We start from the raw sequence: 25,566 nt of genomic DNA on the forward strand, positions 1-25,566 counted from the left end.
AACAGAGCCAGGAGGAGTAAATTACCCTCGGACTGGGAGCTCTATAAGGTGAGTCTGGGGATTTATAAATATGAAATAAGGATAGCCAAGCGAGATGCATGGCGAAGCTTCTGCGAAAACGTAGAAGGCTGCAATGAATCCGCGAGATTTAGAAAAATACTCTCTAGGAACCCCGCTCCTCTGGGGTATCTGAGAGATGATCGTGGGGACTGGTCGATGAGTAGCGAGGAGTCCCTAAGGCTTTTACTGGACAATCATTTTCCCGATGTCCCAGTTGCGCAGGGATCTTCGCCTGCATGGTCGGCGGTCGTTGACCATGCAGAAGTGCCTGCCATTCCAATACGGGAAAGTCAAATAACCTGGGCTATAGGGTCGTTCAAGCCCTATAAGTCTCCGGGCCCGGATGGAATCATTCCTGCGCAGCTTCAAAGGTCTTTGGGGATTTCCTGCCGCTGGTTGGCCATCATATATACTAACTGCCTCAGGCTTAACTATATCCCGAAGTCTTGGCACACGGTTAGGGTTATTTTCATTCCAAAGGCCGGCAGAAGCTCTCATGTATCACCTAAGGATTTCAGGCCAATCAGTCTCTCGTCGTTTCTTCTTAAGACGTTTGAGCGGTTGACTGACCTGTACCTACGGGAAAGGATACCTCGGGGGTTACTGTCGGCTTCACAGCATGCGTACTGCAAGGGCAGATCGACGGAAACGGCTCTCCATTCGATTGTAAAGCAAATAGAGGGGTCCCTAGAACACAAAGAGTATGCTCTGGGTGCCTTTCTAGACATCGAGGGAGCTTTTAACAATGTCTTACCGGAGGCAATCGAAAGAGTTCTGGTGGGTTTAGGAGTCGAGGCGGCTCTGGTTGAATTTATTAGCAAACTTCTATGCGGCAGAATTGTCGCAGCTGGGTGGGGAGGGGCCATAATTAAGAGGAAGGTGTGCAGGGGCACGCCACAGGGGGGTGTCCTATCTCCTCTCCTCTGGGTTGTGGTAGTCAACGAGCTTTTTGTGGAGCTGGAAGCCAATGGTTGTCGGGTGGTTGCCTATGCAGATGACCTCGCTATCCTAGTCAGAGGCAAATTTCTGGGCACCCTGCGCGATGTTCTGCAGGGCTACCTGGATACTGTGGCTAGGTGGGCTGAATCAAGTGGATTGGCGGTCAACCCGGGAAAAACGGAATTGGTACTTTTCACAAGGAGATATAAGATGCTCGATTTCAGAACTCCCTCGATTGGAGGGGTACCGTTGGTACTTTCTGATAGGGTTAAATATTTGGGGATTGTTTTGGACAAGAAACTGTCCTGGAGACCCAATGTGGAAGATCGGGCCAGGAAGGCCGCCATTGCCTTGTACTGCTGCAGAGGAGCTATCGGAAAGAGATGGGGACTCTCGCCAAGAATAGTACACTGGCTTTATGAGATGGTGGTCAAACCGATTCTGCTATATGGGGTGCTGGTCTGGTGGAAAGCACTGGACACGGCGAGCACCTCCAAAATGTTAGTGTCAGTGCAACGGACGGCGCTGATCGGTATCAGTGGCGCTCTCAGAACAACACCTACCTTGGCACTGAACGTCATGCTGAACATATACCCAGTAGATATTGCGGGAAAGGCGGCCGCGGCAAGGTCGTTGGTCAGGCTTCGTGATATGGGATATAGACTTTCTGACCGCGGACACTCTAGCCTTCTTACCAGTTTCGACTTCATCCCGGACAGAACGGACTACTGTATGCCGATAACTGCTCCCTATATAACCTTCACCCCAGTTATTCCAGAGAGAGAGGATTGGGGAAGCGGAATTATCTGTGGCATGGGACCGGTTAACTTGTTCACGTATGGGTCAAAGCTGGATGGAAAGATTGGTGGGGGGTCTTTTGTCAAGGGCTAAATTTAAGCCGCAAGTTTAAGTTGGCTGATCACTGCAGTGTATTCCAAGCGGAAATTGCTGCGATTAAGGATGCGGTGGATGGAATGCTATCCAGTGCTACCACGGTTAGGGAATTTAACATCTACTCTGATAGCCAAGCGGCTATCAAGGCCTTGAGCTCAACTACAGTGCGATCGAGGGTGGTCTGGGAGTGCCTGACCTCGCTTGCGATTGCATCGAATTATTTTACAATTAAGATTATCTGGTCCCGGGCCATAGTGATATCCCGGGTAACTGTCAAGCGGATCTCTTAGCCCGCTTCGGCACAACTGAACCGGATGAAGATGGCTGTAGGGATTTCGGGATCCCGCTGGCCACCTGTGGATTGCTCCTCCATAGCTGGGCCTCGAATCAGCTCAGCAAACGTTGGGCAGATACCACGTCTTGCAGGGTAGCAAGATCTTTCTGGCCAAAAGTGGATGGCAGGAGGTCTTTGGGGTTTCGACAGGGCACTGTCCCATGGGTATCCATGCGGTACGTCTCAATATACTGGAAACTCCATCCTGCTGCAGCTGTATGGAGGATGATGAGGTGGAATCACCAAATCACTTTATGCTTGATTGTCCAGCTTTTGCCAGAACTAGGCGAAAGTACTTCGGTCGCGACTCACTTGGATCTCCGGAGGATATATCCAAAGTTGAGATCGGTATCATTCGGAGCTTTATCGTTGCTACCCAACGATTCTCTAAGTAGCTAGATCTAAGTCACCGTTATTTTTGGTGTATGTGGTATCACAACGGACCTTCGTGTTGTCCAAGTGAGCTATCCTTATCAGGGCAGCTACCACCTAACCTATCCTACCTATCGTATAGCTCATGCTATTCATGACTAGCACTGTTAAATAATTTGTCAAAATTGTTGTGCTGGGAACAAATTTTCAAATAAATACATACATACATACATACTTCGCCCGACAGATGAATTAATGAATGCAACACAGCCAAAGCGTCTATGTAAATCCGCCTTAATTTTTGTAGCTGAGAAAGTCTCCTGCAAATAAAATGGTGCTGTAAGTGGAAACAAATCAAACTCCTTTATGACACTACTTTATCTCCAGGTCACCAGGAAGTTACTATAAAATCGATTGCAAGATTCCCCTCGTTTTGCAAGGATTTTTAGTTATATCACTTAGCGCGCTACCTAGCGGAATTTTGTTTTCTGTAGATTGTATTGTCATTGTATATACAGCCTCGAACTGTGTGCCAAGTTTCAAGTCTCTAGGTCACCGGGAAGTTAGTTAAAAATGTATTGAAATATTCCCAAATCATAACTAATTTTCTTAACATCTCGATCCATGTGCCATCTAGCGAAATTTTTTTGATCAAATATTGCATTGCCACCGGGTTTTGACTCACGCCCAAGTTCCAAGTCTCTAGCTCACCGGGAAGTTACCTAAAAATCGATCGCAAAATTCCATGCGTTTCTTCAGGGATTTTAGTTTATCTCGATTCGTCTGCCACCTGGCGGCATTCTGTTTTCCACGAATTGTAGTGCCATCGACTCGCAAACTATGTGCTAAGTTTCAAGTCTCTGGATCACCGAGAAGTTAGTTAAAATTGGATCGTAAAATTTCCATTTTAAAATAAACTTTCTGTATATCTCGACCCGTGCATCACCTATCGGATTTTTTTTTACTTGCATTGTAATGTCTCTTAGACCTCAACTTTTTTCTAAGTACCAAGTGTCTAGCTCAACGGGAGGTTACCGAAAAATACTTTTCCGTGGGTCAAATATTCGTATGGAAATGAGGGGACAAACATGAATGCGACTTAATATAAAGGTATAATATAAAAAGCCACGAAATACAAGAAAAATACAAAGTAGTTCATTAAAAACAAACAAGACAGTTTGTATTTCGATAGGGTTTTTTGACATTAGGCCGTTTTTTCTTTATTTTTTCTGACAAATGAAAATTTTGTTTTTACTTTCAAAATTTTGTGCATAAAAACAACTAAATTCAAAGTATACATTGTGTGTGCAAATGAGTTTTCAATAAGTGTACATTTTTCAGTTTTTCATAGTTAAGGAATTGACCTCCAGATTCTTGTGTTACACAAATATAGCAAACTTGGGTACAGAAATTCAAATTAAAAAGTTTTTCACAATAATTAGACGTTTTCTCTGCTTTTTACACTTAAAGGAGTAACCATCCGTAATAAATTCAACTTTTAATGAAATTAAATAATTCTGAACTCAACACTTTTCGCCATGATCTAAAATTTAAATGCTGTGGAACAGGAGCAACACTTTTGTGACTACATAAACCCTGTTTCAATCTTTTAAGTCTCTGCACAGAACCCTAATTGACCGTTTTCAACCGAAACAACAATGGCAACCCAGATTTTCCCGTTATGCTCACTTAAGCGAGTGCCTGTCAGAAAGAAGTCAACACACTTGTACTTGTACACTATGGCTGCAATCTACGCAATGCTAATACGAAATGTGTTATTCCTAGTTGGATATCGCTATTTAAGCTGCAGGCATTGGTGCTTTATCAGTAACCGTATCGGTAACCTTATAACAGCTGATTCGACCAACCTTAGAGCCTCCTGCGATTTACAACCAGATTGACTGAATTTTTGTATGTGTGCGTGTCGGGTATTTGACGCTTGCCCCGGGACTATCAAATAAAAAGCCATCAATCAACATTTGCATTGAGAAACCGTAGCGTTCGGACGTAAATATGCCGTCATCGGATGATGACTTCTTTTTACTTGCAACTACAGCAGTTTTATAAAATAATAAAAAAATTTATAAAAATTTTATTAAATAATAATAAAAGCTTTACATTCCATAAAGCTCCTAAACATTGATAATTTTCAGTAAATTTAATATGAGTTGCAGTTCTTCCGCGCACTTATTCATTTTGAATGTTGACACAAACTGAATACAACACTGCTGTTTTGTCAATCACACCCCGCAACTATCGAATAAGCAAGCGTCAAATGAAAAAAAATTTAAAATTTTTAAAATTCATCAACGTGTAGCCGACAACAAATACGTGTGTCACGAAGCCACCCGACTGCACTAATACACAAAATTCACTCAATCTGGTTGTAAATCGCAGGAGGCTCTAATGCGGCAATTATGCGGCAGTTACTCACGAACGTACGTACAAAAAACGTGTCAGCCGACACGACCTATCTTATGAGCATGGCGGAACGATACGAGGTGGCAGCATGGGACAGCTGATAATAAACTTTTTTTTTATTTGATTTGATACATCAACTTCCAGCGCAGTACGATTTTGACATTTGTCCATCGCATTTACAAAAACAAAGTACATGAAATTTTTATTTATGTTTGTAGGTATGTCACCATGCTGCCACCTTGTGTCGTTCCGCCATGCTTATGAGTGTGCAATGTAAACGAAAACTCATCGACGTGCAACACCCGTACGTACGTAGTCCGGAACGTAGAAATCAAAAAAATTTAGATTTTTTCCGTAAGAACGTGTCAGCTGATCGCTCTCTCACTAGACAGAGTTGCCTAGTAAACGTTTGTGCGCTAATTTTTGACCGTTTGCAGTTTTATGCAAAAACACCTAATTAAAGTTTGAAAAATTGTGAAAATAATTCGAAATAATTATGTAAAAGTGCAGATTATAAATATGTAATCTATTTATATTTATTTAATATTAACTCCAGCCTTTTACAACATCAAAAATTAAATTGGAAAAAGTTGATGTTGTAAGGATAAAGTAAACTCTCACATCCGTTATATAACATAAGCTATGTCCGTGGAGCTTTAGTTGAATTTGACAGGCGCGGGCAGTTGGCAACGCGCATGTAAAATGCAGCTGCAGCCCACGTCACTGACAGAAAAATCTCATACACACGAAGATAATTTTTGCAACGAAAGTGACCGGACGTGTTGTCCAGTGTGAATAAGAAAATTAAATTAATAAAAGTGCTTATAGCATTGAAAACCTAATTATTTTTTTCATTAAAACGGATCGTGGCGAGAAGCGACCGCCACGCTAAGATCCTGCGGAAAGTTCTGTGGAAAACAATCACGTTGTGGAGGCGGCGCCCTCCGAGACCACGAGCAATAATTGCAGGTGAGCAAACCGAGTTAACCATTTTGGGGTTAACTCACATGGCGACCGTGAGGTTTGTGTAACGCAGTGTAAGGTTTGTGTGACGGAGGTATAGTGGCAACATAGAAGGCAGCGATATACCAGTGATTAAAATTCACTAAATATAATTTTCTTCAAAATTGTGCGGAGGTAGAAAAGGTTCAATAATATGATTGCCTGGTTGATAACAGAGTGCGTACAGTATAGAGTACATAACAGGCCTAGCATTTTTAATAACGGCATGCAAAACCCCACGCCACTCAAATAACGGCACGAAAACCACGCTATACATATATATACCATATAACATTAGCATCGATTTAAGATTGGCAGCACAACATCAGCAGCAGCACCAGCAAAAACAAGCAGCAGAAGCGGCAAATAAGTATAATATATATATGTATTTAACATTTGTTTGCCTACGGGTATTCTTTTCTTTAAACGTATACATATACGTATATTAAAATTTAAAATTTTTTTATTAAATTCGGTTCCTTCGCATTTCCATTAAAATAATTTCGCATTTTATATAAATTTTGGATTTTTGACATAACGGTGGTTTGTGGAAAATCAATTGAATTTTTTATATAAACGGTGTTTGTTAAAAACTAATTAACTTTTCGATATATGCGGTGGTTCCGTTAAAAACCAAGTAATTTTTTTTTGAAATATGCCGTGGTTCCGTTAAAAACCAATTAACATTTTTTTTTTTGAAATATGCGGTGGTTCCATTGAAAACCAATTAAACATTTTTTTTGATACATGCGGTGGTTCCGTTAAAAACCAACAAAAATTTTTTTATATAAACGGTTGTTCCGTGAAAAGCCAAGTGAGATTTTTTTTACATAAAGCGGCGCGTCCGTGAAAATATACGAATTTTTCTACAACGCGTGAATATAAATGGATCTTTTGAACAAGTTACAACAATTTGAAGATTTTTACCAACTAATACCTATATACTTTTGTGCAAAGTTTAAATTCAATTACTTCTTAAAGATTTTCCTATACAAGTATAATGCAGTTTTCATCAATTCTTCAAATAAATTGTTAAATATTTCTTTAGCGACTATTCACCTGCAAATCAGTTCCCTTTTATACAAATTTTTTTTTTCTTCTTCTCTCTTTTTCCTCAACAATTCAACTTCAAATATAAATTTAGACATTCAAATAAGTACTTCATTAATTTCATAATTTGAACTGAATTATTCGTGCTATTCTGATAACTACATATGTACAACCTTAGAAGTGGCAAGCAAGTGCAAACAACTTCAGATTCAGAATCCGATTCCGATAAATCAGGCTCAAGCTACGAAAGTTTAGCTTCATCTTCGACCGAAAAAGTCACCAAACAGGAAAATAAATTATCGTTGTTAGCAGATTTCCTAGGCTTCGAAGATTCTTCAAGTAAAAATTTAACTTCTAATTTAGTTTCAAATCTTAACGATTCAAATAGTGAAATATTAACTTCAACTTCTTCTACTATAAAATCAAATCTTAACGATCCAAATAGTACAAACGTGGCCTCACCTTCTGCTAATTCAGCTCCAGATCTTAACGATCAAATCATGGCAACACCTGAGAAAAAGAGAATTTTTATTAACACATGTGCTAATTATATTAGAGAAAACTACAGTGGTGATCCACTAGCACTTGATTCTTTTATAGACAAAATTGCATTACTTGAACAATTCGCTACTGCACATTTAACCAATACTTTTATAGCGTTCTTAAAATCAAAACTAGAGGGTAAAGCCCGTGAAGCAATACCAACACAAGTAACTTCAGTTAATGAAATTAAAACAGCTCTGCGTAATAGGATCAAACCAGACAACTCGAAAGTTGTAGCAGGGAGAATTGCAGCGTTGCAATTATACAGATTTTGCCAAAAAAGTTGAAGATTTAGCTGACTCACTTGAGCGGTCTCTTATTATTGAAGGGATCACTCAAACGAAAGCTCATGAAATGGCAGTCGAACAAACTGTTAACGTGTTTTGTTTAAACGCAAAATCCAATTTAGTAAAAACCATTTTAGCCTCAACGGCATTTACTGCTCCGAAAGACGTAGTAGCAAAATTAATTGTAGCACAAAACAATGAAGTAACTGAACGTCAGGTTTTAGCTTTTCGATCACGTGGTAACAACACATTCAGAAATTCACGTGGTAGTTATCGAGGTTTTTACCCAAACCGCGGCTATACTGGCTATAGAAACAATAATTCATTTGCATACAACAGCAACTATAACGGCAATAATAATCAAAGATATAGGAATTATAATGGAAATAGATACCAGAATAACAACAATAATAATACGCGTCCAATTACAAATTCCAATTCAAATACAAATAATAGTAACAATAGAGGTAACAATTCTAAGGAAAAACAATATTGTCACAACGAAAGCGGACAAAGGAAACACCACTGTGCTAATCGAAAAAGAGAAATATATATCCAAAACCGAGGATCTCATAGAGGAAATGAAATGTCGTAGAATGAGAGAGGATCCCACAGATGAATACCAAAAACAAATCAAAGTTGCTATAAAAAATGCAACAAATATAGTAGATTCTAACATGGCACATAGATTGGTCCAAATGAACCCTTCGGCTCCTCCACTGGTTGCGCTACCAAAAATCCACAAGCCGGACACGCCAATGAGGCCCATCATTAATTTTAAAACGGCACCATGTTACAAACTGTCCAAATATTTAAAAACGATATTGATAGACACTCTGGAGCTAAGGAACGAATATGCAATAGCTAACACAACAGAACTAATAGAGAGACTCGAGACCGTAGAGCTAACAAGAAACAGCAAATTGGTATCTTTTGACATAAAAGATCTATACCCATCTATACCACTATCGGAGACTTTGGACATAGTTAGCTCAACAATAGTTCATAACACAAAAAACAAAGTAAAAAGTATGCAAATCACAAATACGCTAAGAACCACTTTACGTCAAAACTATTTTAAATTCAACAATAAAATATATAGACAAACAAACGGTCTTGGAATGGGAAGCCCCACATCAGCAATTCTTATGGAAGTGTTCATGCAAAATCTGGAAGAAAAGTACATACAGGAGCTGAAGTCCAAATTAGGCGTGTCATTTTATGCTAGATACGTGGATGACATAATATGCGTTTTAACTACTAATAACGAAGAGCTCGTACTGGAGTACCTCAACAAACAGCACGGCAATATAAAATTTACAATGGAAGCCGAAAAAAAAGGAGGAATCAACTATCTAGACCTCACGATAAATATTGATAAAGAAGCCAAAAGATTTAACTATGACATATATAGAAAGTCAACGGCCACCGACACAATAATACACAATACCTCAAATCACCCTCAACATCATAAAAATGCAGCATTAAGGCACTTGGTACATAGACTTGAAAGAACACCTCTTACACAAGAGGCATATAAGAGAGAACTTGAGGTCATATATAATATCGCTGCAAACAACGGATATAAAAAAGCACTAGTAGATAAGCTCAGAAGGACAAATGGAGAACCAAAAAGAAATAATGAAAAAGAAAATAATAGCTGGACGACTATGACATATACTGGAAAAGCAACATATAAATTGGCAAATTTCTTTAAAAAATACAACATTAACACAGCATTCAAAACATCGAACAATCTAGGGCGAAAACTAAGAACTAACATTAACTCAGAGGATCCGTTTAGCAGCCACGGCGTATACAAGCTTACCTGCGGATGCCAGCATAGTTACATAGGACAAACAGGACGGCAAATAAGAACGAGGTTCAGAGAACATATTAGAGATTACAACAAAAAAATACGGAATCCAAACATTATACCCGAGTCTAACTTCGCGAATCACATGGTCGAGAATGAATGTTCCCCAGCAAACATCAATAAAACAGTTAGGGTTCTTCACATACAAGAAAAGGGCCGACGTCTCAACGTACTCGAAAACATGGAAATCTACAAACAGAAAACATTCGACGGTAGAATAATAAACGAACAGATAAACACCATTTCTGACACAATATTCGAGCCTTTAAAACTTGTTTACAGGAAACAACTTAATCACACAGGTACAACAGACAAACGCACAACAACAAATAAACACAAAACAATTAACACACCAAAACAAAAAACCGACAAAGAAGGTCAAACGACTAAAATCACAGATTTCTACCTACCCCAGTCAGCCACACAAATCGATTAGTAAACCACCCTCGGTTCTGAACGAACCCACAGCACATACACATAACTAAATATACACAAGCATCAATTTGACAATACCTGCTCATATACCTACGAACTATAAATACAGGACAAATGACAACAACAGATCAGAACGAAAATCGACACTGATGATGGCACAACGCCGAAACCGGTTTGTCTCAAAACCAAATTTGACAAGGGATGACGGAAAATCGTTCCAATATACATCATTTATCCACCCTGTCGGAAAATCAACCAAACAAGATAAGTAACAATTCTAGATCATCCAAAGGTAGAGGTAGAAACGCAAAAGTTCGCGCTTTAAACACCAGTGCCCCTCAGGAGCGAACACTGAGGGAGGACGAATTAAGCGAGTAAGCGAACTTCCCTCACCAATAGCCATCAATTTAAATTACTCAGATTTCATTGAATTACAACTTAACGAGTCACAAAAATTTTGTTCTTTCCTAGTAGACACTCAAGCGGACATTTCTTTAATAAAAATATCATGTCTAGACAGTAAAATTTCCTTAAATACGAACGACATTATTAACATTACCGGTGTCACTTCTAATTCAGTTTCTACTTTAGGTAAAATTACAGCAAACTTAAAATTTTCAAACTTTTCTATTAAACATACTTTACATGTAGTAAATGAAGACTTTAATATTCCATCCGATGGCATACTGGGTAAAGATTTTCTTAAAATTAACAAATGCATTATTAATTATGAAAGAAATAGTATTTCCTTCCTGCACGGAACAGAAAGCGACAGTTGTATCATTCCACCAAGATGTGAAATATTCAGACTTTTTGATTTAGGAGATTCACCCGAGCCACTTTTCGTGGACTCGCAGGAAATTGAAAAAGGTGTTTTCACAGCTAGGTGCATTGTTAATTCCAGTAACCCAATTATTAAAGTTATAAATACCACGGATGATATAAAGTATGTCAAAAGAAAAAGTATTCGGACAGAAAAACTTTCAAACTACAATGTTTATACAATTAACAAGACAGAAACAGAAGACAAACGTACGAAAAAACTGACTTCAATTTTAAGAAATCAAATACCTCAACATGCTCATAGTAAATTGATTGACCTTTGCATAGATTATGCCGACATTTTCGCTCTTGACATGGACAAAATGACTTTAAATAACTTTTACGAGCAAAAATTAAGACTAACAGACAATGAACCGGTATATGTTAAAAACTATAGATTGCCATACTCTTAACGCGAAGAAATAAATCGCCAAGTAAATAAATTGTTAGACAACGATTTGATTGAACCCAGTTTTTCGAATTACAATAGTCCTTTCATTGTAGTCCCAAAGAAAGATACAAATGGTCAAAAAGCATATCGTATATGCGTAGATTTTCGCGCAGTAAACAAAAAACTCATTGCTGATAAATTTCCACTAGCTAGAGTTGACGATATTTTAGACAATCTCGGTAGAGCAAAATATTTTTCCACATTAGATCTTTTTTCAGGATTTCATCAAATCCCCTTGCATCCTGACTCTCGTGACATTATGTCTTTCAGCACTGACCGTGGCGCATTTAGATGGAAAGTGCTTCCATTCGGCTTAAATATAGCACCAAATTCATTCTCACGAATGATGACCATAGGCTTTTTCGGGTATACCACCCATTGTAGCATTTTTGTACGTCGACGATATTATCGTCATAGGGTGTAGCGAAGCACACCACATTAAAAATCTTTCAAAAGTCTTCGATACTTGTAGATCTTTTAACCTCAAACTTAACCCAAATAAATGCAACTTTTTACGACCAGAAGTTACATTTTTAGGTCATAAATGTTCAGCCGAAGGTTTGTTGCCAGACGACTCTAAGATAAACGCAATTAAAAAATATACAAAACCGACTGACAAAGCCGCGAAACTATTACATACGGTTTATACCTAATTTTGCGTCTCTGGCAGCGCCTTTAAATCGATTAAGCAGAAAAAGAGTTGAATTTGTATGGGATGTAGAGTGCGAAAGAGCATTTTTATCTTTGAAAGCAGCGTTACTTTCACCAAAATTACTTCAATATCCAGATTTTACTAAACAATTCATTATTACAGTTTATGCTTCCACAAGGTAGTGATTTACCAATTTGTTTCGCTTCTAAAGCATTTAATAAAGCCGAACAGAAAAAACCCATTATAGAATTAGAGCTTTTAGCTATTTACTTTGCAATCAAGGAATTTTGACCATACGTTTATGGCACCCATTTCATTGTAAAATCAGACCATAGACCTCTAGTATACTTATTCAACATGAAAGACCCATCTTCAAAACTTTCAAGAATAAGACTGGAACTGTCTGAATATAACTTTACTATTGTATATATAAAAGGTAAATCAAACGTTTGTGCTGATGCACTATCGCGTATAAGAATCGATGAGATTAAAGAAGCTAACAAACAAATTTTGGCAGTACAGACAAGAGCCATGACAAAAAAGGCAAACGACAAAAATGTACATAGGAAAACAGACAAAAACGACGAAAAACAAATTACTTTACATGTCTACGACAAATTTTCATTTAATTTTTCAAAAAAGATTCCACGAATAAGATCTGAAGTTACTTACGATAAAAATAATAAAACAACAAATTTAAGAATTTTTGAGCATATTAAACATAAGAAACTCGAGTTATTTAGTTTTGAGCTTGTTAACGAAATAATGACTTTAGAGAAATTACTTTCGAGGCTTGAATCAGAAGCCGGCAAACACAAGATTAAGCAGATTGAATGGCCTAAAAACGATATTATGTTCGAACATTATACTATTACAAATTTCAAAAATATTGGAAATAAAATTTTAAAATCATTAGAAATTATACTAACAGATCCAGTGGAGACAGTAACAGATGAAGATACAAAATTAAAACTTATGAAAATTTACCATAATGATCCCATTTCTGGTGGACATTGCGGAATGAAAAGACTTTACGCAAAATTGCGAACAAAATTTTATTGGAAGAACATGACTCGTGATATATCGAAATATATCAAAAGTTGTAAGGATTGTCTTTTAAACAAGGTTAAACCCAAAACAAAAGAAAAACTTGTTTTAACACCAACTCCTTGCAAACCATTCGATACATTAGTAATTGACACAATAGGACCCCTACCTGAGTCCAAATATGGTAACAAGTTCGCACTTACCATGATTTGCGACATGACTAAATACCTGGTAACAGTCGCTGTACCAGACAAATCGGCAAAAACAATCGCTTCAGCTATTTTTGAAGGATTCATTTTAACTTATGGCACAATGAATGCCATAAAATCAGATTTAGGTACTGAATTTAAAAATGAATTATTCGAAGAATTAACAAAGCTTTTAAATATTGAACATAATTTTTCAACTGCATACCATCATGAAACTGTTGGCACGATTGAACGTAATCATAGAGTTTTTAATGAATACTTACGTGCATATCTAAAAGACACTTTTTCTGATTGGGATGTTTATTTAAAATACTTTACTTTCCTACAAAATACTACGAGTAGCACAGTTTTCGACAATCAATTTTCACCTTACGAGTTATGTTCGGCCTGAGTGCGTCGTAAACCGGCAGGGGGTAGGCGCACAAGGGTCGATCTTGGAGTGGATGGTGCGCTCAAAAGAAATAAATAAGAACACAAAGAGGAATTTCCTCGTTATAATATAATATTTAATTGAGAGTGAAGGAAAATAGACACTGTGGTTACAATATTACCTTGGTGTTTTAAGTGACGATGGTGATCCTTGCGATGTGTGCTGGTTGGCGGTCAATCGAGAAAGAGACCGGTTATCCCGTTGAGGACAACCGCTAAGCCGCGAAAAAGTCCTCTGGTATTAAGGAGGGGAAAAAAGCCACACACACAACAACCCCCACACATACGTGCATGGGTGCTGACAACCCGCACACACACGTGCATGCGTATGAAACGCATGCATGTGCATGCATGCACACAAATGCGGCGTGAGTGTGGGTGGCTGGAAATATTATTAAAACGTTAGAGAGGGGCGCCGTCAAACAGATAAAAGTTAGGCATTGGGCCTAAACATGCCGCCCCCCTTGCGGTACGCAACATCACAGTCCGCCAAGGATCACAGACCGTGAAGAAGAAAAAAAAAAAAATAAAAAACTTATAATTAATTATATCTAACTTAACATAATGCCGGCCAGTCCGCCGGCTTGGCGGCACGCAAAATGGTTTGCGCAGTGTGGGAGCTTGGTTGCTGCTGCCTCGGTCATTCACCAATTTTCCCGTTATGGTGTAAGGCGTGAGCCAGGTTTGCCTAGAGCTAGGGATTGCGAAAAGAAGTAAGAAGATATACGTGTTCATATTTCTTGCCGTTTATTACAAATTCATTGGAAATTCTATGCTTGTGAATTTTGCATGAAGAAAATTCAATAAAAAATAACTTATTGTAATGATACAAGCTTTTAAAACGCACACCTCCATTGTGAATTCATACAAGTGGCGAATTTTCGATAAAACGTTCACAATAGTGAACAGCGAGTGAGTATTAATATGTTTTCTGTATACAAATTTAAAGGAAAAGCTGATTTGAAACAAATGTGCAATTCATGGCACTTCAATTTAATAACGGCGAACACAAGAAAAAGAAACCTTTCTACCATTCTCTGGCCCTTCGCGACATCCGTTCTCCCTGTCAGCTATGATTTGACACGTAGGCATGGCAATGGAGGGATAGAAAGATTTTTCACTTGTACGAACTCACAATGCACACCTCTTGCGACTGTGTACAACAGAAATTCAATAAAATAAAAAGGATACAAAGTGTAAAAATTCATGTATTTCGGTCGTTACCGAACATTTTGCTGTTAGGCCTTCGCTGTGCCCGAAAGTACCCAACCGAAGATGGTACTCTGAGCTAACAAAGGGCCAAACGTGGTGGGCAGAATCCCTGGGAGTATTATCTCGGCATATACATCTGTGCCTAGGACGAGGCGGATCGGGGCGGATGAGTAGAACTGCGGATCCGCCAGACGAAGATGTGCGTACGGGGCTGCGATGGCACTGTCGATGCTGGTTGTGGGTGTCGTGCGCCGAAAATTGGCTACGACCGCAGCATGGGTCGCAATCCTTCTGTTCTGTCCGTGTCTTCCTCGGATACGCAGCAGACATCCTGCTTGCCCGCCAATGTTGCTGGTAGGAAGTTGGAGCTCCTGGGCGAGCTCATCCGCAATCACTGTGGTGGGGGAGCATCCGTCGATTAAGGCGCGAACGAGGTGTAGCCGCCCCCCTGCTTCTATTTTCACGACCGCGGTGGGGGTGATCGCTACCGTCGGTATTATGGTGGCGGTGGCAGCTGAATGCGGGGCTAGGAGCCCTGCCCGGAAGGCGGACACGGTAGTGAGCTGCAGCGAGTTGGATCCATGACTGCGATCTCGTGGTTGATGATGGGTGTGATATCTTTGTTGCAGGCGAAGAGGCCTTGTCTCCGCTCTGCGATCGCGCGGTGGTTGTCTTCGTTGAGGGTCCTTAGTTTGCCGGCGAAGAGACCGAGTCTCCGCTCGGCCGTCACGAACATGGCGCTGGACTGTCGATGGGTTGTGCTGGAGCCGCTTCCTTTCGTGCTGCAAAAGCGGTCGATACGATTTGGCTGCTGGTGTTGTGTTCGGGCGAAGAGACCGAGTCTCCGCTCCGGTTCGGTGGATTCGAGCTGGACGAAGAGGCCCAGTCTCCGTTCCAGCATCTGACGCATATAACGAGATGGAGTCGTCAATCCGCTCACGGGGTGATTCCAGCTCCTCCTCAACTTGTACACTCCATGGTTTGGAGCGGGCTTCGTGGAGTAGCTGTTCCTCTTCATCAATCGAGGAGATGTGAAGCATCGTGTGATGTTTTTCGCCGCATTTTTTACATCGGCCTTGGCTTGGGCACGCGTTCGAGCGGTGGTCTAGAGCCAAGCAATTTCCACAGCAGCTCCCGCGGATCGCTAAGTAAAGACGCTCCTCGGGTTTTTTGGCCCGAAAGATGGGGCACAGGCGTATGGGATGTTGCTTAAAACAAGCGCGGCATTCCGACGTATAACGCATGACGTTCTTGGCAGCGCTTCGTTGCATAGCGGCAAAGCGACCCATTTTTCTGAAAGAAATGCAATATGTTTGACTGGGTCGAGTCATTCTCGAAAATGCGGGGGCGAGTGGTCCCTAGTTGTATTATTGGGGATTTGGGAAATTTTATTAGCGCGCGCATAAGGGGAAACATCTGTCGCTGCATAAAAAAAAATATTCATATGTGGCGTGCATTATATGCATGGCCTCTTTCCCCGCACGTTATGTGCCTGGGTCTTTAGTGCCTTATTTTGTTTATTTTGTGTCACCCGGTAGCGTTTTAGTTGGCCACGGGCACACTAGTGCTGCAGAAAATGAGCATTTACGATTTTTCGGTTCGCACATTCTGGTGCCGGACCGGGTAGAAAGTGTATAGCGTGGGTTCGTTTGATTCGCTGTTATTTGTGTTGTTGGTGCTAAAACCCAACAACTTCCCTGCACTCCACAAAAAAAAAATGTTTGGACAGCAAAATTGTATGCGATGTAAAGAAAAAATAAAGCTGGAGACATTGGTGCTTTATCGGTAACCTTATAACAGCTGATTCGACCCACCTTATGAGAATCAATGCAATCGATTATTGGTGCCGCTAAGGTCGTAACCGTATCGTAGCCAACCAATTGGGGTTTGGTTTACCGTCGTAACGATAAACCGCTGATTACGTTAGGGATACGGACACAGCGATACGACATACGGCACCAACGACTCCGGCTTAAAAAATGTTCGTTTCGGATGAGGAGAATCATTTGTAGAATATATCATTTTTCTCTTTTTGTATTACCTTTCGGTTATTTATTCAACCTTTCCCCAAGTACGCTTGTAGTCCTGTTTAATTGATGGCCTTTAGCAAGTGGCACGGTTCCCGAAGGGTATTTGGCTCCGGTACCGATTTTTCGGAAACGGGTTCTTCGGTACCCGTTTGCATCATTCTATGCATTCCTAATATAATGTACATTTAAAACTCGGCATATATAGGTACATACGTTGGTATAAGTATATGGGCAGTCAGTGCACGGACTTTACCGCATTGGTAGTTTGACCAACCTTTTTGACCCATTTTTCATTTTCTACTACTTCTGCTACCAAAACTTAGATTCTACCAATATTTCAGTATTTTCGCACTGAAAACGCATACTGCGATAATTTTAAAGTATTGAATTGCATAGCCCACCCAACTAACATTAGGAGGCGATACTGACCAAATCAGTAAATTTTGAAAAATTTGTGAAGAACTTAAACAGGAAATAAATTTTTGAGTAGAGAAATATAATGACTGAGTACGCGAATATTTTCGGCGCTATTTTTCTCAGTTTTTTTTTTCTTTTTTGAATAATTTGAACGACAATAAGAAGTTTTACGTAAACGATTACCTTCCGAGATCGGTTATTTTGTGGCAGTACTTTTGGTACCTTGGAATATTGTTGTTGTGATTAGACGTTTTGGTACATGTGTGTCAGTATTTCACCCCCACGATACAGGAAAAAAGTGAGTATCGTATAGGCATAAGCTATGTAGGTATATACAAAGGTACATGTAATTTTGTCTTGTTTACGTGTTTTAAAGGTGTCATTTCCTTGAAATGCGCGTTATTTGTTTTACAATACATGATTGATTGTTTGGTACAAATATGAACTGTAGCTGTTGTTTTCTTGGTAAAAAACTACCATCTACTACTATTTTCATTTTTTTTTTTTTTTTTTTTTTTTTTTTTTTTTTTTTTACTACCATTCCCGTTTTATAATTCCGCTCACTGGTACCAGCATACCAACGGCAAAGACAAAAAAAAACGCACATTCATACATACCCGTGTATAGAATGTAAAATTCCTATGAATTGAAACAACGGGAAGTGTATCAAGTGATTTTCCGTTCGTTCATTTCATTTTTACTACGGTGTGCACAAGATGGTCAATTTATACCTACATTCAGGGGACACGTTCAGGCAGCGTATAAAATAGCTTGGTCTGGAGATTCACGTTTGTTAGTGGTAGTAAAGATTCAACGTTAAAAGTTTGGAGCGTTCAAACGAAAAAAATTGTCCCAAGATTTGCCAGGGCATGCAGATGGAAAACTGGGATTACTAATGCCGGTGCGTCAATAAGAGGACACAATCAGCAAAAATATTATTCGGAAAAAATTTTCAACTCTAAATGCACAATTTGCAAGCGGATAATTCGCCACAGTACGTATATGAAAGTAGGTATATTGGAGATTATTTAAACCAGGCATGCTTAACCAACGAACCGATATCATTTCGTTACGATAATTAACGTTAATAAACGAAACAAAGTCATTTCGTTTCGTTTATTAACGTTAAAAACGTCAAATTAACGAAATGATTTCGTTTCGTTTTCTGCCATATCAAAACGGAATCAAATCGTTTATGTTCATTATTAATTTCAAACTATGCTGGCAAAGCTGATTGATGGCGGAGTCATTAAAGGTGAAAGCAATAGCCAAGCTGATTGCAACTTTTCTCATGAATTTTGACAGTACGAACATTTCTCAGAGTGTTTTTGACATTACCACCAACGAATTACACAAACAAATTATATGGAGTTTGTGTGTGTATGTGCGCTCGTTGTTACCACCTTACGGCTTCACCATGGCTATAGCATTGCCAGCACAATTCAAACATAAAGTATCACGTTTTTGTTAACGTTTTTAACGTTAACGAAAGCTTTTCGTTTCGGATAAAAACGAGATACAATTTATCTTGATAATTTCTTTATCGATAATATTTCGAAGTGTTTCAACGGAAACGGTGGAAATTTTTTGATAAACGATTAGCTTAACGTTAAGGTGCATCCCTGATTTAAACGTTAATATAATTGTAAAGACGGAGTTGACGTAACCGTGCACATGTGCCCAGTATTAAATCCTTTTTAATTGATTTGCAACTTTGCTCTGACGTAGCGACAGGTGTCTATTGTTTGGGTCAATGTCAATGGGGCGATCTTGTACAGATTGATCCCTAAATGTTGGCGTTATTGTACGTTTAGAACGGGAGAACTTCCATGGTTTGTGTATGCATGCCTAAGTAATTGAATGCAAACCTACAGCACTGCATAAGCGTAGAGAGAATCGCATTCCAATTGCTTTGGATGCCGATCAAAATCAGATGAGACGACGTGATATAGTAAAAGTAATGGAGGGCCCACATGGGGGCGGCATGCTGGCTTTTTTTGATGCTTTCCCCGTCATCAGTTTCTTCAAAAATTCGTTTTGTTCTTTTACCAAGCTGCTGTGATTATCCTCTCTCCCATTTTGTGGTGTTGTGGAAACAAAAAGAGTCGCTACGACTCGACGCGTTTTTTCATTTTGATCACAATCAGGTGTTTGTGCATTTTTATCATTTTCATCCATGAAATTCGACCTTGTACTACTTGGAAATTTGTTTGTGAATTAAGCTGTGGCGCAACCACATCAAAATCGTTTTCTGAACTTTCAGCAAATTCTAATGCAGGCTTGGAGTCGAAAAGATCAATCTGTTCCTGCTGTTTATTCAGTTCCTGAACGCGTTTACGATTCTGGTCCACTACCACGAAAATGTTCACATCACACACTCTGTTTGGCATTACATACCTTGCGAGACCATTTCATAGCCTTTTTTACTAAATCAACCTGATATATTTGACATTCAATGCTTTGTACAATTCTCAATTCCTGGGGCATTTTTCTCAAAAACTTAATCAGTGCCAAAAACAAATACTCAGACTTGGATGATAGCGTTTGAAGGTTGATTCGGCCTTAATATTCGAATTACCATCGATTTCTAATATATTCTAATATATATATATATTCTAATATATTAAAATAAATTAATTTGAATAATAACATGCTGGGCGTTCCGGAGAAATAAAACATCTCTATCGCAGTTTAGACTTCTTGCATTGTGGCATGTACACAGAAATGGTGGCATATTTGTTTGTGAGACACGTCATTTACAATTGGCTGGCGGTAGGAAGAGTCAAGTTAATAGTGCTGGCACACTTGCCGGTTTCGGTTTTATGTCGCCAGGCATACAATCGCCAATGCACCCCTCGAGTGGTCGTGGAGGACGTGGGGGTAGCAGAGGTGGACGTGGCGGCTTCAGATAGCACGGGATCGCGAAATATTAGGAAGAACTATTAAAATTAGCGGTGGACCATATAAAAGCGTTGATGGCATTGCTAAGGATGCCACTGAGAGTACAGCACGAGCCGAGTTACATACTTCGGGTCAAACTATATCTGTTGACCGTAATCATATCGCAATGGTTGGTATGCCTGGAAAAGAGGGTGGCAGCGTCTACATATGGCCGTACACCAGCACGTACACCTGGCTATGGCCCACAGACCCCAGTGTATGCTGCGGCTGGTTCGAAGACACCATTGCTAGGCAATGAAACGCCCAATTGGAATTCAGAGGGTCGTACACCTTATAGCGCTACAATGACACCACCACATGATGGCAGCATGCCACCACGTCATGGCGCTTGGGATCCTAGTATTGCTAATATACCAGCATGCACAAATGACTTTGACTACACATTGGAGGAGCCTAGCCCACGTCCTGGTTATAATCCCAGGACATCGGGTTATCAATTGAATACACAATTTGCTCCACAAACACCAGGAACTTTATGCGGCTCAGATCGTAGTTACAGTCCATTCAATCCAAGTCCTAGTCATAGCCAGAGGGTTATATGAATGCACCATCGCCATCTAATTATTCCCCAAATACACCAGGAGGTAATCCACAATCACCGTATAATCCGCAAACACCAGGTGCAAGTTTGGATTCACCAATTGGCGATTGGGGTACCACAGATATTGAGGTTAAAATTCATACACATGACGATGCTGGTTTAGTGGGACAAACAGGCATTATACGTACTGTATCAACTGGTGGTTGCTGTGTATTCTTGCGTCAAGAAGATCCCAGTGTATCGATTGTAAGTGAACATTTGGCACCGGTACTATCAGAAGTAGGTGATGAATCCAAAGTAATTTATGGTGACTAGAGGGAATCGGTTGGTAAGGTGCATTCAGTGTCAGATAAGGATACTAGCGTTTTTCAGATTATTGATGAAATCAAATTGCTTCCAACAGCTTATTTATGCAAAATAACATCTATTGATTAAAATAAGTTTTTTGAATAAGAACAAATTTTAGCGAACTTTGTATAAATTGTACGCATTTCACATTGGATATGCAAATAAAATCAAAGACATAAAACTTCAACAAAAGCGTGGGCCTGAACGATCATTTGTCGGTGCCCACAACCACCACAACGCAATGCCTGCTCTTGCCAACAACGCTAAATGGGATCGGCTTGTCTGGCGGAGGACAAGCTTTACGATTCCGAAGCACCACTGGAAGACGATGCAATAAATGCCCTTGGTGAGTGGTCTCCAATGGGTAGGGTAGAACGTCTTCTGGAATATCTACATATTACCTGTGATTTTTCAGGGTGGAGGCAATCGCTTTTGGCAAGTAGTTCGCACAAGCATCGTTACGCTGGTGATTATGTCACAATGACATGCATTAAAATCACTCAGGCGAGTCAACTGGGCATGTGTTGGATGCATCGCGATATGCACAAGAAATGATGTTAAACCTAGAGGGCAAAATTTTAATCCTCTAAAGAATGTGGGTGCACCAATAGCGCAAGTACCACTTTTCGTTTTAATTTTTTTTATGAGTTTACGTGCTATGGTCGACACACTGGTGGAGTCAATGCATTAAGGTGATCCCTTTTTTTTCGATTTAAGAGCTATTGCCCACGCCGCATTTAGGTGATTAAATTTAGAATATCCCTACATATCAATACCATTTGATCACTCTTTCAGACTGAATAATGAGTTATCATACAAATTAACAACAGGGATAGCCAGATATGAGATTGGGAATGTTCAAAAAATTTTATATATGTAGTTTTCCGATCACATGGTGGGATCATATTTGAATCCAATGTGGTTACTTCAGGTGATCGAAAGTTTGGACTCATTTTCAATTCAGCTTTCTAACTCCTTTCTGGCTATCTTTGTTGATTGAATAATGAGTTTTATGCCAATCTCACACAGAGGCTTAATGAAATAATTATACGAGTTTTCTACATTAAAGCCCTATCGGACTCAATCTTCGATACAAAATACAAATTCTTAACTGTCTCATTATTGCTTTATTGAATGCCTAATCCAGTGAAACATCGGTTTTGCTTGGTGCTTTCGCCTTCAATGTAGCCAATTACAAGAAAAAAAAAAAAAAAAAAATTATATGAACAATAGAACACCACGAACAAAAAACTCAGAATTTCATTTTTTCTGCAGTTGCTGGAAAAGAAGATCCCTCCTTTTCGAAAAGAGGCACCTATTTGGTTAGGTGCAACCTCTATGGGTAGTTGCGCATATATTTTTATTTTGATTGTATTTATAGTTAAGAAGGAAACGGTTGTTTTCCATTTTAATTATTTTTTAATAGCTATTTCAAGTTTTTGGGTGATGGGATGAATCCTGATACATTTTGTTGGCCTCGCGCCTTTGGCCGAGTGTGTAGGTGTTCTGTCATCCTCGCTCGGGGTGAGCGGGTGAAGTTGGGTTGATTTGCTGTCCTCGCTCTGGGAAAATTTAAAAATTGAATGGGCCGGAGAATGCCTTTGGTTTCGCTGGCAAATGCGGGTTTGCAAGGGGTTGTTGGCCTCGTTCGGGGTGAACGAGAGCTGGGGTTGACTTTTTTTTTTTTTTTTTGAAAATTTAAAAATTGAATGGGCCGGAGAATGCCTTTGGTTTCGGTGGCAAATGCGGGTTTGCAAGGGGTTGTTGGCCTCGTTCGGGGTGAACGAGAGCTGGGGTTGATTTTTTTTTTCTTTCGGAACGGAGGGATATGGGGGAACGGAAGGATTGTTAAGAGGAACTCGTGGTCCTCTCACAATCTATCTCCGTAGGAAGAAGGATCAGTTTGACCAAAGGTCGTCTGACTTGACCCTTCTCGTTTATGAGGTCGACTACACGTACTCGGCTATCTTCGCCGGGGTGTACGTTGATGACTCTACCTAGCCTCCACTCGTTGGGAGATAAGCTGTCCTCTTTAAGGACAGCTAGGTCTCCCACTTTTATATTTTCTTTGGGATGCTTCCACTTCACACGTTTTTGAAGTTCGGATAGATATTCCACCTTCCATCGTTTGCAGAAAGTGTGATGGAGGGCTTTGAGTTTCTGCCATCGATTGATCATCGAGGCAGAACTCTCACTGGCATCTGGTTCTGGTGGAGCCAGCAGGTGGCTGCCGGTTATGAAATGTCCTGGGGTTAGTGGTTCCAGATCCGTTGGGTCGTTTGACCCTGGACTAAGAGGGCGCGAATTGAGGCACGCCTCAATGCGGCACAAAAGTGTTTGGAACTCCTCCATAGTATACTTATGGGGAGACGCGACCTTTTTGAAGTGGCTTTTGAAGCTCTTCACTCCCGCCTCCCACAAGCCGCCCATATGTGGCGCGCCGGCGGGAATAAAATGCCAATTTAATGATTGATGGCTATACCTCGAGACTGTTTTGTCTCGGCTTTCTGCCAGGAAGGCTTTGAATTCCGATCGTAGAGATCTGGAAGCTCCGACAAAGTTTGTACCATTGTCGGAGTAGATGTTCTTCGGACATCCTCTTCTCGCGATAAAACGCGAGAAGGCTGCGAGAAAGCATGGGGTGCTGAGGTCACTAGTGGCCTCTAATTGAATGGCCTTAGTGGAGAAACAGACAAAAAGGCATACGTAGCCTTTTGACAGTCGACATCCTCTACCGCGGTAGCTTTTGATGTCGAAAGGCCCCGCAAATTCCACCCCGGTATTGGTGAACGCGCGGGTAAAAGTAGTCCGTTCGCAGGGAAGGGTACCCATAAGTTGGGACTGTGCCTGCTTTCGATGAATAATGCAGGTTTTGCAATTGTGGATGACGGCTCTGATCATGGTCTTGACATTCGGTATCCAGTATTGGGTTCGGATGAGACGGAGCATGAGCTGGTTCTCGCCATGAAGGGAGTCATGATGAGCCATCATAACTGTAAGGCGAGACAGTCTACAATTGTACGGCAAGATGATGGGATGACGCTCGTTGTATGACATGTCTTTTGACGCCCCTAGACGCCCCCCTGTTCTAATAATGTCATCTTTGTCGATATATGGGTTGAGTGACAGTATTTCACTCTTTCGGTCGATCGGTTCCCTATTTTTCAATTTTAAATATTCTGTCCCGTAAAACTGTTTCTGGCAGACTCGTATTAATGCTTGAGTCGTTGCCTTAATCTCATCGGCTGAGATAATACACGCTTTTTCGTGGAACGAGGATTTTGTTCTTGGGTGAGTTCTTTTATAAAACCTCCTAACATAGGATAGAACCTTTAAAGCCCTGGGCAAATTTGAGAATCGGTCGAGAATATCTACATGATCTACCCTTGTCGTGGCATATGTTTGTGCCCTCTTCTCCTCAACGGACGTTTTGTATTCGATCTCTTGTGCTGGCCAGTGAGAATTGTCTTCTTGCAGCCATGAAGGTCCCTGCCACCACAACGAATTGTTGACCAACTCTGATGCAAGTAGTCCTCTGCTTCCTAGATCCGCTGGATTAGATTCCGAGTCCACGTGAAGCCAGTCCTTGCTACCGACCATATCGATGATCTTAGTGATTCGGTGTGCGACGAAGGTTGACCAGGAACAGGGCGGCTTTCTTATCCATGCGAGTACGATGGTTGAATCCGTCCAGAGGTGAACTTTTACGGGTCCCAAATGAATATTTCGGAATATTGATTCCATCATTTCTGCGAGAAGCACGGCGCCGCAGAGTTCTAAACGTGGTAGCGAGATGGTTTTCACTGGAGCTACTCTGGTTTTTGCTAAGAGTAAGTGAATGAAAACCTGATCGTCTCTTTTTACGCGCATATATATCGCTGCAGCATATGCTTTCTCGGAAGCGTCACAGAAGCCGTGGATTTCTATTTCGCCTTCCGGGGAAAAATTTACCCACCGCGGTATCCGTATGTTATCTATTTCGCCATAGTGTTGGGTGAAGGTTTTCCACCGTTCTAATGTATTTGGTGAGACAGGCTCATCCCATCCGGTGCCTTCTAACCAAATATTCTGCATTAATATTTTTGCTACTATGACCATTGGTGCAAGCCAGCCTAAAGGGTCGAAAAGTTTGGCTATAGCGGATAGGATTGCGCGTTTGGTGATGTTCTCGCCCTTCTCTAAAACTCCTGCGGTGAAGTAAAACATGTCTGAATGCGCGTTCCATCGTATTCCG

At 40.4% G+C, this 25,566-nt stretch overlaps 1 pseudogene; it reads left to right on the top strand.

The window, feature by feature from the left end:
- Positions 1 to 18,444: 18,444 nt before the first annotated feature.
- Positions 18,445 to 21,419, top strand: LOC137246022 (transcription elongation factor SPT5-like; annotated as a pseudogene).
- The last annotated feature ends 4,147 nt before the right edge of the window (positions 21,420 to 25,566 follow it).

Source organism: Eurosta solidaginis, chromosome 3 (genome assembly GCF_040869045.1).
Source record: "Eurosta solidaginis isolate ZX-2024a chromosome 3, ASM4086904v1, whole genome shotgun sequence".
Lineage (NCBI taxonomy): Eukaryota > Metazoa > Arthropoda > Insecta > Diptera > Tephritidae > Eurosta > Eurosta solidaginis.